Raw genomic sequence first — 19125 nt, 5'->3', positions numbered from 1 at the left:
CAATCCATACACAGCGGGAGGCCGCACGTAGCCATCTATACACAGCGGGAGGCCCAGTGTATCCATCTATACAAAGCAGGAGGCCACACGTAGCCATCTGTACACAGCAGGAGGCCGCACGTAGCCATCTATACACAGCAGGATGCCGCACATAGCACCTGTACACAGCGGGAGGCTGCATGTAGCTATCTATACACATCATTTGGCCGCACGTAGCCATCTATACGCAGAGGGAGGCCGCACATAGCATCTATACACAGTGGGAGGCCACACGTACCCATCTATTCACAGCAGGAGGCCGCACATAGCCATCTATACACAGCCGGAGGCCGCACGTAGCGATCTATACACAGTGGGAGGTCGCACAGCGCCATCTGAACACAGCGGGAGGCCGCACGTAGCCATCTATAGTAAGCAGGAGGCCGCACATAGCCATCTGTACACAGCAGGAGGCCGCACGTAGCCATCTTTACACAGCAGGAGGCCGCACAAAGAATTTGTACACAGTGGGAGGCCACACATAGCCATCTATACACAGCGGGAGGCTGCACCAGGTGGCCGCACGTAGCCATCTGTAAACAGCAAGAGGCCGCATGTAGCCATCTATACACAGCAGGGAGGCCACATATAGCCATCTATACACAGCGGGAGGCTGCACGTAGCCATCTATACACAGCAGGAGGCCACGCGTAGAAATCTAGACAAAGCAGGAGGCTGCAATTAGCCATATATACACAGCAGGATGCCGCATAGTGCCATCTATACACAGCATGAGGCCGCACGTAGCCATTTATACACAGCAGGAGGTGGCACAAAGCCATCTTTACACAGCGGGAGGCAGCACGTAGCCATCTATACAAAGCAGGAGGCCACACGTAGCCATATGTAAACAACAGGAGGCCGCACATAGTCATCTGTACACAGCAGGAGGCCGCACGTAGCCATCTATACACAACAGGAAGCCGCACCGTACCCTCTATACACAGCATGAGGCCGCATGTAACCATGAATACACAGCAGTATGCCGCACATAGCATTAATACACAGCAGGAGGCCGCAACTACCTATACCCAGCAGGGGGCCGAAGGAAAGCCATCTGTACAAAGCGGGAGGCCGCACGTAGCCATCTATACACAGCAGGAGGCCGCACATAGCCATCTATACACAGCGGGAGGCAGCACGTAGCCATCTATACACAGCGGGAGGCTGCACAGCGCCATATATACACAGCGGGAGGCCGCACATAGCCATCTATACAAAGCAGGAGGCCGCACATAGCCATCTGTACACAGCGGGAGGCCGCACGTAGCCATCTATACACAGCAGGAGGCCGCACGTAGCCATCTATACACAGCGGGAGGCAGCACATAGCCATCTATACCCATCGGGAGGCTGCACAGCGCCATCTATACACAGCGGGAGGCCGCACATAGCCATCTATACAAAGCAGGAGGCCGCACATAGCCATCTGTACACAGCGGGAGGCCGGACTTAGCCATCTATACAAAGCAGGAGGCTGCACATAGACATCCGTACACAGCAGTAGGCAACATTTAGCCATCTATACAAAGCATGAGGCGGCACGTAGCACTTGTACACAGCGAGAGGCTACATGTAGCCATGTATACATAGCAGGAGGCCGCACGTAGCCATCTTTACAAAGAAGGAGGCCGCACATAGCCATCTGTACACAGCAGGAGGCCGTACGTAGCCATCTATACACAGCAGGATGCTGCACGTAGCATCTATACACAGCAGGAGGCCGCATGGTGCCACCTATGCACAGCAGGGGGCCGCATGCAGCCATCTGTAAAACAGCGGGAGGCCGCACGTAGCCATCTATACACAGTGGGAGGCCGCACGTAGCCTTCTATACACAGCATGAGGCCACACGTAGCCATCTATGCACAGCGGGAGGCCGCACGAAGTCATCTATACACAGCGGGAGGCCGCACGCAGCCATCTATACACAGCAGGAGGCCGAATGTAGCCATCTATACACAGCAGGAGGCCACACGTAGCCATCTGTACACAGCAGGAGGCCAAACGTAGCCATCTATTCATAGCAGGATGCCGTTCGTAGCATCTGTTCACAGCAGGAGGCCGCATGTAGCCATCTATACACAGCGGGAGGCCGCACGGAGCATCTATACACAGCTGGAGGCTGCATGTAGCCATCTATACACAGCGGGAGGCCACACATAGCCATCTATACACAGCAGGAGGCCGCACATAGCCATCTATACACAGCAGGAGGCCACACGTAGCCATCTATACACAGCATGAGGCTGCACGTTGCATCTATACACAGCTGGAGGTTGGAGGCCGCCCCCAGCCATTTATATACAGCAGGGAGCTGCACATAGCCATCTACACACAGCAGGAGGCCGCACTTAGCCATCTATACACAGCATGAGGTCGCTCGTAGAATTTGTACGTTTCACATATTATAATGAGGGCAATCTGGACATGGGCCCCCAGGAGCTTCGGGCCCCGGGCGGTAGCGCAGATTGCCCTCATTATAATCCGCCTATGCCTGTGAGCTATCACTTATCACACCCCCCTCCATTCTCCACTCAGACTCCTCCCTCCCTCCATCCTTTCTCTTCAGGAGGCAGGCTCAGGCAAGCTGCCATTCAATTCAAAAGGTCTACACCCACCACCAGGAGCACAGTGACAACTTCCTTTTGTTTGATATGATTACTGTGCCTGGAAAAGAAAGTATGAGACAAAACAGAGGAGTAAAAAGAATTTCCATAACAATCCAGTACCATGTGATCCCTGCTGAGAAGCGCTAATAGAATAGAACATGAAAAACAAGTAAATTACAAAAGATATTGTTTTGAAGAACTATGATATATAATGGGGGGTGAAAAAGTAGTGGAAAACTCCTTTAATATATGTGAGCCAGAATTGCAGGACGTAATAAGTATTTAGGAGCCAGAATGGGTGACATTATAATAATATGAGAGCTATAATGTGGGCCATTACAAGTATGTGGGAGCCAGAATTTGATATAAGTGTTCATTATTAATGTATCGGGAGACAAAGAGAGATATTAATAATGTCTTGCTTTGTGGCCACATACATTAATAATTTCCCCATTGTGTCACTTTACAATAATGATGTATCTCATTGAGGCCCCATATATTAATAATGTCATAATTATTGAATGGGAACACGTAGTCAAATGTTACAATTTTACAGGGTACATATGTAGAAGGTACAAATGCATTAAAGAGGTTGTCCGCTACTATAAATAATGCCCCTATCGACTTAAAAGGTGGAAATAAGATTTTTTGTAAGTACCTTGTGTTTTGGTTCTTTCTCTGAACAGTGCTATTGCTAACCGCTCGCCAAGCATTATTTGACCCAGCTGCAGTCGACTCTGACATCCGCTGATGTCACGTCAAGTGCAGCCCGGTGTGACCCAGTGACACGCTCCCCCTGATTGATGGGCTGTGGGTGGGGTTTCACAGAACATCACAGCCCAGCATTCACAGTGCTCTTCCCTCTCCTCTGCATTCACTGGCAAAGTGTGCTCTGGATGTTGGGATGTGACAAGTGGTGAAACCCGGCCCACAGTCCATCAATCAGGGGGGAGCGCGTCACTGGGTCACGCCTGGCTGCTGCCTGAACTTGATATATATATATGTATATATAATATTAATATGCAGTATATGTATTTTGGGTTATTGTTACAGAATGGTGAACAAAAGGGTGGTACTGCTAATGGGTAGGGTTTCAGGGTGGCACTGCGTTGCTTTTCTTCTTTATCTGGTGTTCTGCCCATTAGGGCAAAAACGAGGTTAAAATTACTGTTGTCAATTTAATAAGCTGCAATACTCTGTTAGTGATGTCTAAAGTGGTAATAGCACCATCTGGTGATGTTTAATTGCATTACATGTTATTTTTCTGTTAAGTTGTCAATTGCATTGTGGGAGAAACCAATGCATTTTGGGTAAGAAGGTCCTGATGAAGCAGTCATTTTGTAAGTTGTGTAAAACTTTCTCCTGCATTATGTTACTAACACTCCATTATCCTGGATAAAGTATATCTGGTATCTATCTATGTTCTGTGGTATTGTGTATTCAGAACTGTTGTTAAATCAGGCAGTGAATGTTACTAAGTCATGTGTTCACACGTACAAGCTCCATCTTGCTGTGTGCTTTCACTGTTAATAGTACATGTCATAGTTATGTGATATTCTAAGCTCAATATCTGTTATTTGTATTCTTGTAGTTTTATCACACATTCATACATTTTGATTCTATACATCTATCGGTTGACCAATAAACAAGTTAGACTACAGAGAATGGTCTGCTTCTTTGGAAAACAGAAAGTTTATGCTGTATGTCAGATTGCACACCGTGAGAACGTGTAAGAAGACAGAACAATCTGGTGCAGGGTAGAATTGGAAGAAAAAGTATGGAGGGAGCTCTAGAAGAAATCAGCCATAAATAGCTGTTACATTCTGCAAAAATGAGTATTGACTGGAAGAAATCACAGCAAATTTTGAAGAAAATTAACAACTTGTTACAATACTAACGTAGTACTGCTGGAAACCAGTGGCCGAAGGAGCACAAGCAGGAACAGCTAGCGGTAGTAGAAGTTCTTGGAGATTGCAAGGAGTTGTAGGAAACAATCCGTAGATAAATTAGAATAGACTGGGTCAGAATGTTCAGGAGCTGAAGACTGAAGCTAAGCTAACACCTAGACACAATATTCAAGCAATGAGTGAGAGATCCATGTGGCTTTAAGTAGGCCCAAACAGGAAACTAGATGAATTCCATGATTCAGAATCCACCATCTTGGAAAAGGGCAATTGTAGAACGCAACTAGTGATGAGCGAGTATGTTTTGTTAACCCTTTCACCGAGTATGCTCGGGCGAGCACCGAGTAGTTACAGCTGCTCTGTGATATGTTTTAATCACTCCCATGTACATGACTTGCGACTGTTTGACAGCTTTAATTCATGTGAGGAATTTCTATTTCTTACACATTCCTCACATGTATCACTAAACACAACCGCAGCCTCCAGTGTTAAGGAGTGAAACAGCAGCACAATTATAAAAGTGAACAATAGCGGCTAGTAGAAGGCAACAGAATTCCTGACATGACTCCCCCTTTCAACAGCGGCCTCCAGACGATGCTTGGCTTCGTTTGTGTGGGTATTTTTGGTGAAACTCTTTAGGTAGTCGAGGAGCAGTGAGATTTTCTACAGGTTCCCAGGAGTTATCTCCAGGGCCGTACCCTGGCCACTTTATAAGTACTGCAACTTGTTTCTAAATATTCTGGAATCCAGGACCTTTTCAACTGTGTAATGTTATTGCTCATCCACTTCAATAGGATCAGGGGGAAGCAGACTACCCCCTGGAAAATGATTTGGAACAAATGGCTTCAATAAGGAGACATGGAACACTGAATGTATCTTCATTGTTCTGGGAAGTTGAAGGTGAAAAGCTACTGAGCTAAATTGTCCAATTATTTTAATTGGACCAATACATTTTTGACCCAGTTTTGGTGAGGGTATATGGAGTTTCAAATTCTTGGTGGAAAGCCATACTTCCTCACCCACTTGGAAGCTTGGAGAAGGTCTGAGAGATTTATCTGCTACTTCATTATATTTCTCCTGGGCAATTCTTAAAGTGTCTTTTAGTATTTCCAGATTCTGTTGCAGGGATTGTATTCCATCGATGACAGCAGGGATAGGCGTTTCTCTTGGAAAATTAGAAAGGATACGTGGATGGTACTCAGAATTTGCGAAGAATGGTGTTTGTTTGGTCCAAGCATTTTGAGAATTGTATGAAAATTCTGTCATAGGAAGCAAATCAACCCAGTCATCCTGGAGATGACAAATTTAGCATCTGAGATATTGCTCTAAGGGTTGGTTTGTGTGTTCAGTCTGACCATTAGATTGGGGATGAAATACAGAAGATAAACTAACAGCAATGTCCAATGCTGCACAAAAAATTTTCAGAATCTAGATGTAAATTGTGTTCCACGATCACAGACTACTTTGTCTGGGACCCCATAAAGACTAAACACATTTTGAATTATAAGATCAGCAGTCTCTTTAGCAAATGGTAAACCAGCGCAGGGGACAAAATATGCTGCTTTGGTGAGTCGGCCCACCACTACTAGGATTGAACGCTTTCCCTTTGAAACTAATAGTTCCACAATAAAGTCCATAAATATAGAGCCCTATGGACGAGATGGAATTTTCAGAAGCTGCAATAATCCCATTGCTGATGTGCGGGGAGTTTTATATATAGTGCAGGTGCTACAGGAAGATACATATTGTTTAGTATCTTTTTGGCAATTGGGCCACCAAAAGAAAACAAGACAGAAATTCTTGTGTTTTTTTTAATTCCTTTGTGTCCTGCTAACTTGGAGTCATGGATTAGTTTTAATACTTTAAGTCTCACAGTATCTGGAACATAAATGCAATGTTTATGAGTCCATACTTTATTTTGAAAGGTAGGAGATATATCATCTGGTGAATGCAGAAGAATTGGGTCTGTCTAGTATGCTTCCCATATATCTTTCAGCAAGTCTTTGTTATGGATCACCCCCAGGAAGTTGGACTCAGGCAGAATAGTTGTTGGTGGTGCTGCTGTAGAAGGATCTTTGGAGAAGATCCTAGATAAAGCATCAGCCTTATCATTTCGGGAGCCAGGCCTTTAAGAGATAGCAAAGTTGAATTGGTTCAGAAAGAGGCTCCATAGAGCCTGGCGAAGGGACAAACATTTGACAGACCTGATAAATTCAAGGTTACAATGGTAAGTTAGAACAACAATTTGTTGAGCTGCTCCTTCTAGATGATGTCTCCATTCCTTGAAAGCAGCAATGATAGCTAAGAGCTCTTTGTTCCCCACATCATAATTCTTCTCTGACATGGTCAAACTTCTGGAGAAATAAGCACAAAGATGTAGCAAATCTTTTGTTCCTGTACTTTGTGATAGAATGGCCCCTACTGCATCGTCTGAAGCATCCACTTCTACAATAAAGCCATGTTCAGTTGGGATGACTTAGCATAGGAACTGTGGTGAACTTCATCTTCAGGCAGGAAAAAGCATCTGTTGCTTGAGGAGACCAAGCAAACGATATGCCTTTCTTGGTTAGTTTGTTATTGGTGCAATTATTCCTGAAAAATTCTTATTGAAACGTCTGTAAAAATTGGCAAAGCCCACAAACTGTTGGAGTTCTTTGACGTTCTTTAGCATTGGCCACTCAGTGATAGTTTGAATCTTGATAGAGTCCATTTGCAATCCTTGAGTAGAGATTTTATAGCCCAAGAACTGGATTTCGGTTTGATGAAACGCACATTTTTCCAGCTTAATACAAAGATATGCAATAGATCAATTGAACAATCATACGGCCGATGAGGGAGTTTGCTGGCATTTTTCTTGTCACCTACATCAGCAAATTGCTTATATATATAGATGGTAGTTTAGAAGTTTGTTCAGGGTCCTTTACAACTTTTTCATTTGGTGAAGCCTGTGGGAGTGGACAGTAAATGGAAAAGACACTACTTTAGTTACCCAATTGATTGTGGGATTTTGAGTCTGCAGCCTTGGCAACCCCAGGATTATTGAAAAATGTGGAGATGAGATTAGTAAGAAGGATAAGACCTCATGGTGATTAGGTTCCATAACTATCTCTTAGGGTTCAGTCTATTCATTCACTGTTTCCGAATCTAGTGGAGATTCGTTAACAGTTTCCATGATAATAGATGAAAAAGTCTGTTTTGAATTTTTATGCCATGTTCCTTTGCAAAAGAGATGTCCATAACATTTTCGTTTGCTCCTGAATCAACCATGGCAGATGTGGAAATTCATTGAGAATCAACTTGAAACTTGATAGAAAAGAAGCAATGAGAGTTCTTGTTTTCTTTTTTAATGTTGGGTGCAATACAAGAAATTAAATGGATGACTTCATAGAGTCTTCATAGGAAAAGTTGGGATTCGCTACCACTGCCACTGTTTTACATAGTCAAGAAGGACAATTGACGAGAAAATGGTCAGTCTTAACTAGAGATGAGCGGTGTTCGACTAGAACTGTTCGTCAATCTCAAATTCGAGCTGTTTTGGGCCGTGTTCGAGTCGTTCGACGAACGCGAACGATTTGCAAAAAATTCGGCTGTTCGAGGTCATGTTCGATAACTGTTCGTGCACCAAAAGAGTAACTGGATTTTTTCACATCATGCAGGGACTGTCTGCCACTCACTGTAATGCCACAGCCATGGTGGTTGTGGCATTACAGTGGTTGCCAAAATCGATGGGAACAGTGCTCAAAGTGAAACATGAAAAGCTGGCAATTCATCAGCGGCATACACCGGTACCCGACTATTTAGAACAGAAAGAATAGAGCATCACACATAGATTAGATAGATAGAAACATGTCAGTCACATATCAGAGAGAAGATTGGAAAAGTGGAATTCAAAGTGGTGCCGCAACAATAATCGTTATCCACATGCTTCAACCACCATTCCCAGAGACTTTGAGATAAAGAGTCCTCAAATATCTGATTTTGAATCCATGAAGGTCAACAGCCTCTTAAAACGTGAAAGTGCTGAGAGAAAAGAAGGGAGACTTCGGGAAAATCAGTGTTTTTATTGTGTTAAGACTAGTGTTGAGCCACCCCCGTAGTGTTCGGGTGCAGTTTGGTTCGTCGAACACTGGGATGCTTATGGAACTGTTCGTCGAACACCTTAGAACACCGTCGAACACTGTCGAACACCGTTAAAACCAATGGCAGGCAAACAAAAACACATAGAAAACACCTTCAAAGGTGTCCAAAAGCTGACAAACTGCTCAGAAGACACTCTCTTTAAAAAGCCGGCCGGCAATTCAGCATCGGTACCCGACAATTTAGAACAGAAAGAATAGAGCATCACACATAGATTAGATAGATAGAAACATGTCAGTCACATATACAAGAAGTACAGTGACAGTGTTGGTTACTGTACTTGTCATTTAGTGTTAAGGGATTTATTAAAAAAAATAATAGTGTTTTCATGCACCCCTCTCTTTAAAAAAGCCGGCCGGCAATTCAGCATCGGTACCCGACAATTTAGAACAGAAAGAACAGAGCATCGCACATAGATTAGATAGATAGAAACATGTCAGTGACATATATAATGAGTACAGTGACAGTGTTGATTACTGTACTTGTCATTTAGTGTTAAAATAATGGATTTATTAAAAAAAAAAAAATTGGCGTGGGATTCCCCATAATTTTAGTCTCTAGCGGAGGTTAAGCAGACGGCTGGGGCAGATGTTTGAAGCCTGGGAAGGGGGTAATACCTATGGAGCTTCCCAGGCTATTAATATCAGCCCCCAGCTGAATACCTAGCCTTTACCAGCTATTAAAATGGGGGACCCAAAAAACAATGACGTGGGGACCCCCCTATATTAATAGCTAGCAAAGGCTAGGCAGACAGTTGGGGGCTGATATTGATAGCACCGGAAGGGTGCCATGAATATTGGCCCCCTCCCAGGCTAGAAACACCAGCCGTCAGCCGCCCCAGAAATGGCGCATCCATAGGATGCGCCAATTCTGGCACTTAGCCTTGCTCTTCCCGCTGCCCTGTAGCGGTGGCAGTGGGGTAATAGGGCTGGGGTTGATGTCAGCTTAAAATGCCAGCTGACATCAAGCCCAAGTTAGTAATGGAGAGGCGTCTATAAGCCACCTCCATTACTAACCCCATAGTCAAAGTTAAAAAAAACACAAACACCCAAAATAAGGTCCTTTAATTGAAATAAACACAATTCTTTAATGTTCTAAATTAAACCATACTTACCATATCGCCCATTCCAGCTGAAGCCAATGTCTTCTGCAATAAAAGTAAAATATTAAACCAACCTCATCCTTACCTTTCCATGGTTCCCAGGACAGCTTCAGCTCTGCTACATTCACATGACAGGCTGGATCGCAGCCAAAAGCTACCATCCAGCTTGCTATGCCGCAGACACTGAGAAGCGCAGGCATGCTTGCGCTCCTCAGTGTCTCGCTGTGACGGCATCCAGATGAGCCGAGTTCATGTCCAATGAACTCAGCTCACCTCATGCACGTCACTGACAGGGTGGGAGAGTTCTCCTGTGCATGCGGTGAGCAGGAGAATTCTCCCACGCTGCAATGGCATTGAGATGACAGGCTGGATCGCAGCTGAGCGCTGCCATCCAGCATGCCATCCTTCATAGACACTGCAGAGCGCAGGCATGCTTGCGCTCTGCAGTGTCTCTGAAGGATGACAAGCTGGATGGCAGCGCTCAGCTGCGATGTAGCCTGTCATCAGAATGCCATCCCAGCGTGGGAGAATTCTCCTGCTCAAGCGCTGAGTGCAAGAGAATTCTCCCACGCTGTCAGTGACGTGCATGAGGTGAGCTGAGTTCATTGGACATGAACTCGGCTCATCTGGATGCAGTCACAGCGAGACACTGAGGAGCGCAAGCATGCCTGCACTTCTCAGTGTCTGCGGCATGGCAAGCGGGATGGCAGCTTTCGGCTGCGATCCAGACTGTCATGTGAATGTAGCAGAGCTGAAGCCGTCCTGGGAACCATCAAAAGGTAAGGATGAGGTTGGTTTATTATTTTACTTTTATTGCAGAAGACATTGGCTTCAGCTGGAATGGGCGTGACGGTAAGTATGGTTTAATTTAGAACATTAAAGAATTGTGTGTTTATTTCAATTAAAGGACTTTATTCTGGGTGTTTGTGTTTTTTTTAACTTTGACTATGGGGTTAGTAATGGGGGTGTCTTTTAGACGCCTCTCCATTACTAAACTGGGCTTGATGTCAGCTGGCATTATAAGTGTTAGAACTCTCCTGTTGGTTTTTTTCTAGTTTGCTGGTCACATGACCTCTTTTGCCTATTTAATCCGGCTCCGCCCTCCTGGCCTTGCTGGACTTCATTGTATTTACTACTCTTGAGCTAGCTTGGTGCTCTGTTACCGTTCTCTGTTAGTTTTGCTAGGTCTTCGGACCTCTATGTTCTTTGTTGTGTGTTTGTCTTTGACTGCTACAATTTCTCCTAGGAGGTGCCCAACTTTATCCCAGTCCCTAGTTCTTGTAGGGATCCCTCCCTTGCATCTATAGGTCTTCGTACAGACTAGCCGAGGACTTTAGCTGGTCTGATCGCAGGATCAGGTTCCCCGTTTCATCGTAGGGTTCCAGTTTAGTTCTATTGTAGGGACAAGATCTCTTGTCTTTCCTTAGTGCTTGTAGCAGATCATAACAGTAAGTCCAGCCCAATAAAACAAAAATAATTTCTCTAAGGAAAGACCTCCAGTTTTCCATCATGGTCTCGGTTCAAGATTTGGCTCAACGCTTGCAGTGACTCTCTCTGGAGGTGGCCGATCTCCAACAACACGTGAGTAGCTGTTCTGGAGCACATTTTGTGGAACCAAAGGTACGTCTGCCTGATCTATTTTTTGGTGAACAACAAGATTTTTTTTCTTTTAAAAATGCTTGTTTATTGTATTTTCGTTTAAGACCCAGATCCTCTGGTGATGAATCACAGCGCATAGGGTTCATAATGTCACTTTTGCGCAAAGATCCTCAGGGATGGGCCTTCTCTCTCCAACCTAGTGATCCGTGCTTTAGATCAGTGGATAGTTTCTTTTCTGCTTTGGGTTTGTTGTACGATGACCCTGATCGTGTCTCATCTGCTGAGTCTGAATTGAGACATCTGAGGCAGGGATCAGGTAATGTGGAAAAATATTGTTCTCACTTCCGTCGGTGGTCTGCCCAGGTGGGGTGGAACGATTCAGCTTTGAAAACCTTGTTTCTTGCAGGGCTAGGTGAAAGGGTTAAGGATTTGCTGATTGCTTATCCCACACCTGGAAACTTGCAGGAGGCAATGCAATTAGCTATACGGGTGGACAGGAGACTGCGTGCAAGGGTTAATGAGAGCAAATCCTCTGCTATGTCAGCTCCGAGTCCTGAGAGGGTCTGTGCTGACAAAGGAGAGCCGATGGAGATTGGGGCGATGGCACCCCGCTCTCAGGAAAAAGACCGCAGGCTTTCTGAAGGTTTGTGCTTCTATTGCGGAAATTCTGGTCATTTTATTAAGAACTGTGTGCTTCGTATGAACAAAGGAAAAAAAATGGTCAGTCATGCATGTATAGCCTGTTTAAATACTAAGGGAGTATTCCTATCTGCTACTACCGCTGCTCAGGATGAATTAATTGAATTTCGGGTATTTGTGGATTGTGGTTCTACTCTGAATGTGATTGATGGGGGATTCTTGGAAAAACTTAAATTAAAACCCAAACCTTTGTCATCCCATATTGCTGTGGTTTCTGTTGATGGCTCTCCCTTGAAGAGTGTTACTCACAAGGTCTGTGAATTTCCCCTCACTATTAAATAATTTGCCTTCTCCGGTAATTTTGGGGTTGCCCTGGTTAAAATTGCACAATCCTGTACTGGATTGATCTACCACTGAAATTAAGTCCTGGAGCCCTAAATGTTATGACAAGTGTTGTAACGGACGTATTGCTGCGGTGGAAAAAGGGGAATTACCTGTACCTATTCAGGATTTTTGGAGAGTTTTTTCTGAGGAGGAGTCTTAAATTTTGCCTCCCCATAGAGACTATGATTGTACCATTGAATTTGTCCCTGGAGCGACTCTTCCTAAAAGTCGTTTATTTAATCTTACTATTCCTGAGAGAAAGGCTTTGGAGGAATACATACAGACAAGCTTGGCCGCCGGTCACATTAGGCCTTCCAAGTCTCCTGTGGCTGTTGGATTTTTTTTTGGAAAAAAAAAAGATGGCGGTTTACGTCCTTGTCTGGACTTTCGTGAGATTAATAAAATTACTGTACGCAATCCTTACCCACTGCCATTGATTCCTGATTTGTTTAACCAGTTAGTGGGGGCCAAGTGGTTCTCTAAAATTGATCTCCGAGGGGCATACAATTTGTTGCGCATGAAGGAGGGTGATGAATGGAAGACTGCTTTTAACACTCCTGTGGGTCATTTTGAGAATCTGGTTATGCCTTTTGGTCTTACCAATGCTCCAGCATTTTTTCAGAATCTTATTAATGACATCCTTAGACCTTTAATCGGCAAAAATGTGGTTGTGTATTTGGATGACATTCTGATTTATTCGCCTGATCTGGAGTCTCATTGGCGGAGAGTACGTGAGGTTTTACAGTTATTAATGGACAATTCGCTTTTTGCTAAGCTAGAGAAATGTGAGTTCGCTGTACAGAGAATTAGTTTTTTGGGTTACATTATCTCCAGTGAAGGTTTTGAGATGGACCCGGTTAAAGTTCAAACTGTGCAGGAGTGGCCTAGGCCTATAGGTTTGAAGTCGATACAGAGGTTTTTGGGTTTCGCCCATTATTACAGAAAATTCATAAAAAAAAATTCTATTATTGTCAAACTGCTGACCGATCTCACCAGGAAAGGTGCTAATGCGGTTCAGTGGACTTCTGAGGCCATTGAAGCTTTTGTGCTTCTTAAGGAGAGGTTCACCTCTGCTCCCATCATTATGCAGCCTGATGTGACTAAGCCGTTTTTGGTTGAGGTTGATGCTTCTTCTGTGGGGTCGGTGCGGTGTTGTCTCAGGAAAACAAGGATGGAGTACATCCCTGTGCCTTTTTTTCAAAAAAAATTTCTGAGACTGAACTTAATTACGATATTGGTAATCGGGAATTGATGGCTATTAAACTCGCATTTGAACACTGGCATCATCTCTTGGAAGGTGCTGAATTTCCCATTCAGGTTTTCACTGATCATAAAAATCTGATCTATCTTGATGCTGCCAAGCGCTTGAATGCCCGTCAGGCTAGGTGGGCACTTTTTTTCTCGCGGTTTAATTTTTCCGTTACTTACATCCCGGGTACAAAGAATGTTAAAGCGGATGCTTTGTCTCGCAGCTTTTCTCCCATGGCCGGTGCTGTGGAGGAGGAGGAGAGCATTTTACAAGAAGGTGTTGTGATTGCTGCTTTGGACTCCGTTTTGGAGGATGAGATTCTTAAAGCTCAGGAGAATGCCCCATCTAACACTCCCCATGGGAGGTTGTTTGTGCCTAGGACCTTTAGGAGAGATTTGTTTGTTGAGTGTCATGAGTCTCGGTTGGCAGGTCATCCAGGAATTTCTGAGACCAAGAGACTTGTGGGTCGCAGTTTTTGGTGGCCTGGATGGCAGAAGGAAGTCATTAAGTGGGTGCGTCAATGTACTGTGTGTGCTAGATCCAAGTCTTCGCATGCTCCTGCTGCGGGGTTGCTTTGCCCTCTGGAGGTTCCTAGTGCACCTTGGACACATCTGGCTATGGACTTTATTACTGACCTTCCCCCCTCTGAAGGTTTCACGGTCATCTGGGTGGTCGTGGACCGTTTTAGCAAGATGTGTCACTTGGTTCCCTTCATCAAACTGCCTTGCGCTAAGACACTCGCTAAGGCCTTTGTCAAGGAAATTGTCAGACTACATGGCGTTCCTACTGACATTGTTTCTGATAGGGGACCTCAGTTCGTGGCTCATTTTTGGCGTGCCTTTTGCGACAGGTTGGGAGTTCATTTGTCGTTTTCATCCGGATATAATCCTGAGTCTAATGGCCAGACAGAAAGAAAGAACCAGGATGTTGAGCAGTTCTTGCGTTGCTTTGTGGCAGACAATCAAGAGGGGTGGTCTGAGTTTCTGCCACTTGCTGAATTTGCTCTTAACAACCATACATACTCTTCTGCTGGGTGTTCGCCTTTTTTTTGTTGTTCTGGGAGACATTCGTCTTTTGGGTCATTCTCCAAATTGGTATCGGCTGTGCCTGAGGAGGAGAGTTTTTCCGGTGATTTGGAGAGAGTTTGGACGGATGTGCGTGATAATCTTCAGGAGGCTAACAAAAAATCTAAGAGGTACTTTGATAGGAAACAGCAAGAGGTTTCGTTTGATATTGGTGACATGGTTTGGTTGTCCTCTAGGAATCTGCGATTGAGGATTCCTTCTAAAAAGTTGGGTCCCAAGTTTGTAGGGCCCTTTAAGGTGCTTCAGATAGTTAACCAATCTGCTGTTAGGTTGGAGGTTCCTACCTCCTGGAAGATTAATCCTGTGTTTCATGTTTCTCTGTTGAAAAAAGCTGATGTGTCGGTTGGTGACGCCTCTGCCACTGTTCCTCCGGTGGTGGAGGACGGGGAATATGAAATTTCCCACATCCTAAATTCTAGACGGTATAGAGGGAGTTTGCAGTATCTCGTCGCTTGGAAGGGTTTCGGACCCGAGGATAACTCATGGGTGAGGGCGGATGATGTTTCTGCTTCCAGACTTGTCAGAGCGTTTCACAGGAGGTTTCCTGATAAGCCCGGGCCTAGGGGATCCGGAGGATCCTCTTAGAAGAGGGGGTACTGTTAGAACTCTCCTGTTGTTTTTTTTCTAGTTTGCTGGTCACATGACCTTTTTTGCCTATTTAATCCGGCTCCGCCCTCCTGGCCTTGCTGGACTTCATTGTATTTACTACTCTTGAGCTAGCTTGGTGCTCTGTTACCGTTCTCTGTTAGTTTTGCTAGGTCTTCGGACCTCTATGTTCTTTGTTGTGTGTTTGTCTTTGACTGCTACAATTTCTGCTAGGAGGTGTCCAACTTTATCCCAGTCCCTAGTTCTTGTAGGGATCCCTCCCTTGCATCTATAGGTCTTCGTACAGACTAGCCAAGGACTTTAGCGGGTCTGATCGCAGGATCAGGTTCCCCGTTACATCGTAGGGATCCAGTTTAGTTCTATTGTAGGGACAAGATCTCCTGTCTTTCCTTAGTGCTTGTAGCAGATCATAACAAAAAGCTGACATCAACCCCAGCCCTCTTAACTCACTGCCACCGCTACAGGGCAGTGGGAAGAGCAAGGCTAAGTGCCAGAATTGGCGCATCCTATGGATGCGCCATTTCTGGGGTAGCTGACAACTGGTGTTTCTAGCCTGGGAGGAGGCCTATATTCATGGCACCCTTCCAGGGCTATTAATATCAGCCCCCAGCTGTCTGCCTAGCCTTTGCTAGCTATTAAAATAGGGGGGACCCCACGTCATTTTTTTTTGGGTCCCCCATTTTAATAGCTAGTAAAGGCTAGGTATCCAGCTGGGGCTGATATTAGTAGCCTGGGAAGCTCCGTGGGTATTACCCCCTTCCTAGGCTTCAAACATCTGCCCAAGCCGTCTGCTTAACCTCCGCTAGAAACTAAAATTATGGGGAACCCCATGCCAATTTTTTTTTAATAAATCCTTCATTTTAACACTAAATGACAAGTACAGTAATCAACACTATCACTGTACTTATTATATCGGTTGTCTATACGAATACCATGGTGAATAAAGTCAACAAAATTTGTAGGAGCATCCAGCCGGGCTAGTTCATCTTTGAGTGCGCTGGATAGTACGTTCTTAAAAAATAAATTTGCTGCATTATTCCATTTAGTATCAATCACCCACCGTCTGAATTCTGTGGTGTATTCCGCAACATTGCGTTTACCCTGATGTAGTGCCATCAGTGTAGCTGAAGCTGTTGCACAAAGATTAGGGTCATCAAACACCTGGCTAATGGCTGCTAGGAAAGCCTCCAGATCATTAAGTCGATCATCATGAGTTTCAATAAGTGGGCTGGCCCAAGCCAATGCTTTAATTGTCAGTAGCATAATAATACACAATACTTTTGATCTGTCAGTATGGAAGTGAGCAGGGTGTGCACTAAAGTACAATCTGCTCTGTTTGATGAATCCACAAAATTTGTCATGGTCTCCACCAAACCTGAAGGGTGACAGTGGAAGAGTCGGTGAAGGGGCTGGAGCAATATGTTGATTTTTTAGCTGAAGGATCTGTTCAGACTGAAGTGCAATCTTATTGCTTAGATATTACACAATATTCTGTAGATCCTGTGTAGCTTGTTGAAAAATGTGAATGTTATGAGTTGTCTGATTTTCAAATGCAGTGTAATTTGTTTTTAGTGTTTGCATATCTGCATAGATGTTGGTAAGCAAACGGTTCATCTTAGTTACATGTACCTCCACTTTTTCTCCCTTGGTGGCGTCCATGATGAAGGCTTGAGTATCCTGTTACGATACTGGCGTAGCACTGCTGGAAACCAGTTGCTGAAGGAGCACAAGCAGGAACAGCAAGCAGCAGTAAAAGTTCTTGGAGATAGCAAGGAGTTATAGGAAACAATCTCTAGATAAATTAGAACAAACTGGGTAAGAATGTTCAGGAGCTGAAGACTGAAGCTAAGCTAACAGCTAAACACAATACTCAAGCAATGAGTGAGAGATCCATGCGGCTTTAAAGCACACCTATCACTAAAATTTTTATTTAAATAAAATGCAGATGTAATAAAATGTACAATTTGTAGTGATGAGAGAACGTTCTTGCCACTGCTCGATACTCGCCCGAGCATCACTGTGCTCGACAAGCTCGGCGAGTATTTCCGGGTTGCTTGGGCGGGAACTCTGGTCCCCTGCCTGCATGTTTGGGACTCTTTAGAGAGCCAATAAACATGCAGGGATTGTCTGCCACACACTGTAATGCCGTAGCCATTGTGGTTATTGTCATTACCGTGATTGGCTGGCCGAACAGCATCATCAGGTATATATAGGACCTGGTGCCGCTCTGCTCATCACAGTCTACCCCGGAAACAGACAGAGTAGGGAGAGGTGCTGCTGAGTCAGGGAGAGGTTTGCTTGTTTAGTTAGTATAGGTATTCCACAACATATAAATTTATCCTACTGAACTAACAGTCCTTCTGAAGACTAATCCAGCTGCATATATTCAGTGATGATAGCAGGAGTTAGGCTGGCAGGCAGGGTATGTGGCAGACATATGCATGATACAGCACAAGAGGGTCCATTAAATGTCCTGTTAGTATAGGTATTCCACAACATATATACTCATCTGAACTAACAGTCCTTCTGAGGACTAATCCAGCTGCATACAATCAGTGCTAGGCAGGCAGTGTATGTGGCAGATTGCAGTATATGATACAGCACAAGAGGGTCCATTGAACGTCCTGTCTGCTGATGCTGTAATAATTACAGATATTTGTAGACATAGCCCCAAATATCAGGGGACAGGGCAAATTTTTTTTATCTTATTCCTGGTTATTTGTTTAAAAAGCAATCCAGGGTATACCATTTTTCTGCTCCATTTGCCTGTTAGCACTTCAGAATAAAGCCAGATCTGTTCCATATTTTAGCAATAAAAATCCAGAAATTTTAACTGAAAGTGGAAAATATTGGCCTCCTTTTCCATTCTTTTGCTGTATGTCGGTCAAGTCATTCAGACTAGGTCTCTGTAGAATAATATTAGTAAACTACAGACCTGCTATTTAAAATAGTGGTTCTCTGTCCGACGTATCACATATAACTGCGTTCCAAAATCAGCCATTTTTTGTGAACGTGGAAAATATTGTTCTCCATTTAAAATGGGCAAGGTGCATGGCAAGGGACAGGGAAGTGGACTTGATGGTGATGGTGCATGCAGAGGCCGAGGACGTGGCCGTGGGCAATCTGAAATGGTGCTACAACAAAAACCCACATCTTGTCGCTCAACCTTCCTGTCCCAATTACTAGGGGACCGTAGTACACCACTATTGAAACCAGAGCAGTGTCAAAAGGTTGTTGGTTGATTAGCAGATGCTTCCAGTCACTTTGCCACTTCCACTACCACCCTGTCTTACACAGTCAAGTCTCAGTAGCCGTGAGTCTGGAACACATATTCCTCACCCTGATCCTCCTTCCTCCCACCATGCCGAGTGCCCGGAGACAAATGATCCCACACTTGGACACTCAGAAGAGCTCTTCACTTTTCCATTTGTAGATTTGGGTTTCTCACCCGGCCAGCTTCAAGCGAATCAAGAGGAGAACACGAGTAGTGATGCCCAAATATCAGCATCAGCAGGGGTAGCAAAACTAGCACCCTGACCACCATTGCATGATCAATCAGGCACATGGCAGCAAAGCACCCAAGTGGGCCGAACCCCAGGGTCCAGCAACAGTGTCTGTGGGTGACATCACTACTTCTGCTGTTTTGCGTGCATGCCAATCCCCTGTCCATAGCGCATGCCAAGGTGCCTCCCGCCCTGCACCTGTCGTTGCACAATCTCAACTAGCATAATCAGCAAGCACATCCATGTCTTTGTCCAGCGCAGAGTTC

At 44.7% G+C, this 19125-nt stretch overlaps 1 long non-coding RNA gene across 3 annotated transcripts in view; it reads left to right on the top strand.

Annotated features, from left to right (window-relative positions):
• The first annotated feature begins 3929 nt into the window (after window positions 1–3929).
• LOC141264357 (uncharacterized) overlaps window positions 3930–19125 on the top strand; it is a 77492-nt gene continuing 62296 nt past the window's right edge. For all 3 annotated transcript variants that reach the window (XR_012319906.1, XR_012319905.1, XR_012319907.1), the window contains exon 1: window positions 3930–3991. This is a non-coding gene — a long non-coding RNA (uncharacterized lncRNA). The remainder of the gene's footprint in view (window positions 3992–19125) is intronic.

This window comes from Phyllobates terribilis, unplaced genomic scaffold, assembly GCF_046119375.1.
Source record: "Phyllobates terribilis strain yellow unplaced genomic scaffold, ASM4611937v1 Scaffold_4__5_contigs__length_816908805, whole genome shotgun sequence".
Lineage (NCBI taxonomy): Eukaryota > Metazoa > Chordata > Amphibia > Anura > Dendrobatidae > Phyllobates > Phyllobates terribilis.
Note: the sequence above shows the minus strand (reverse complement) of the source record. Positions and strands in the feature narration are given on the sequence as shown.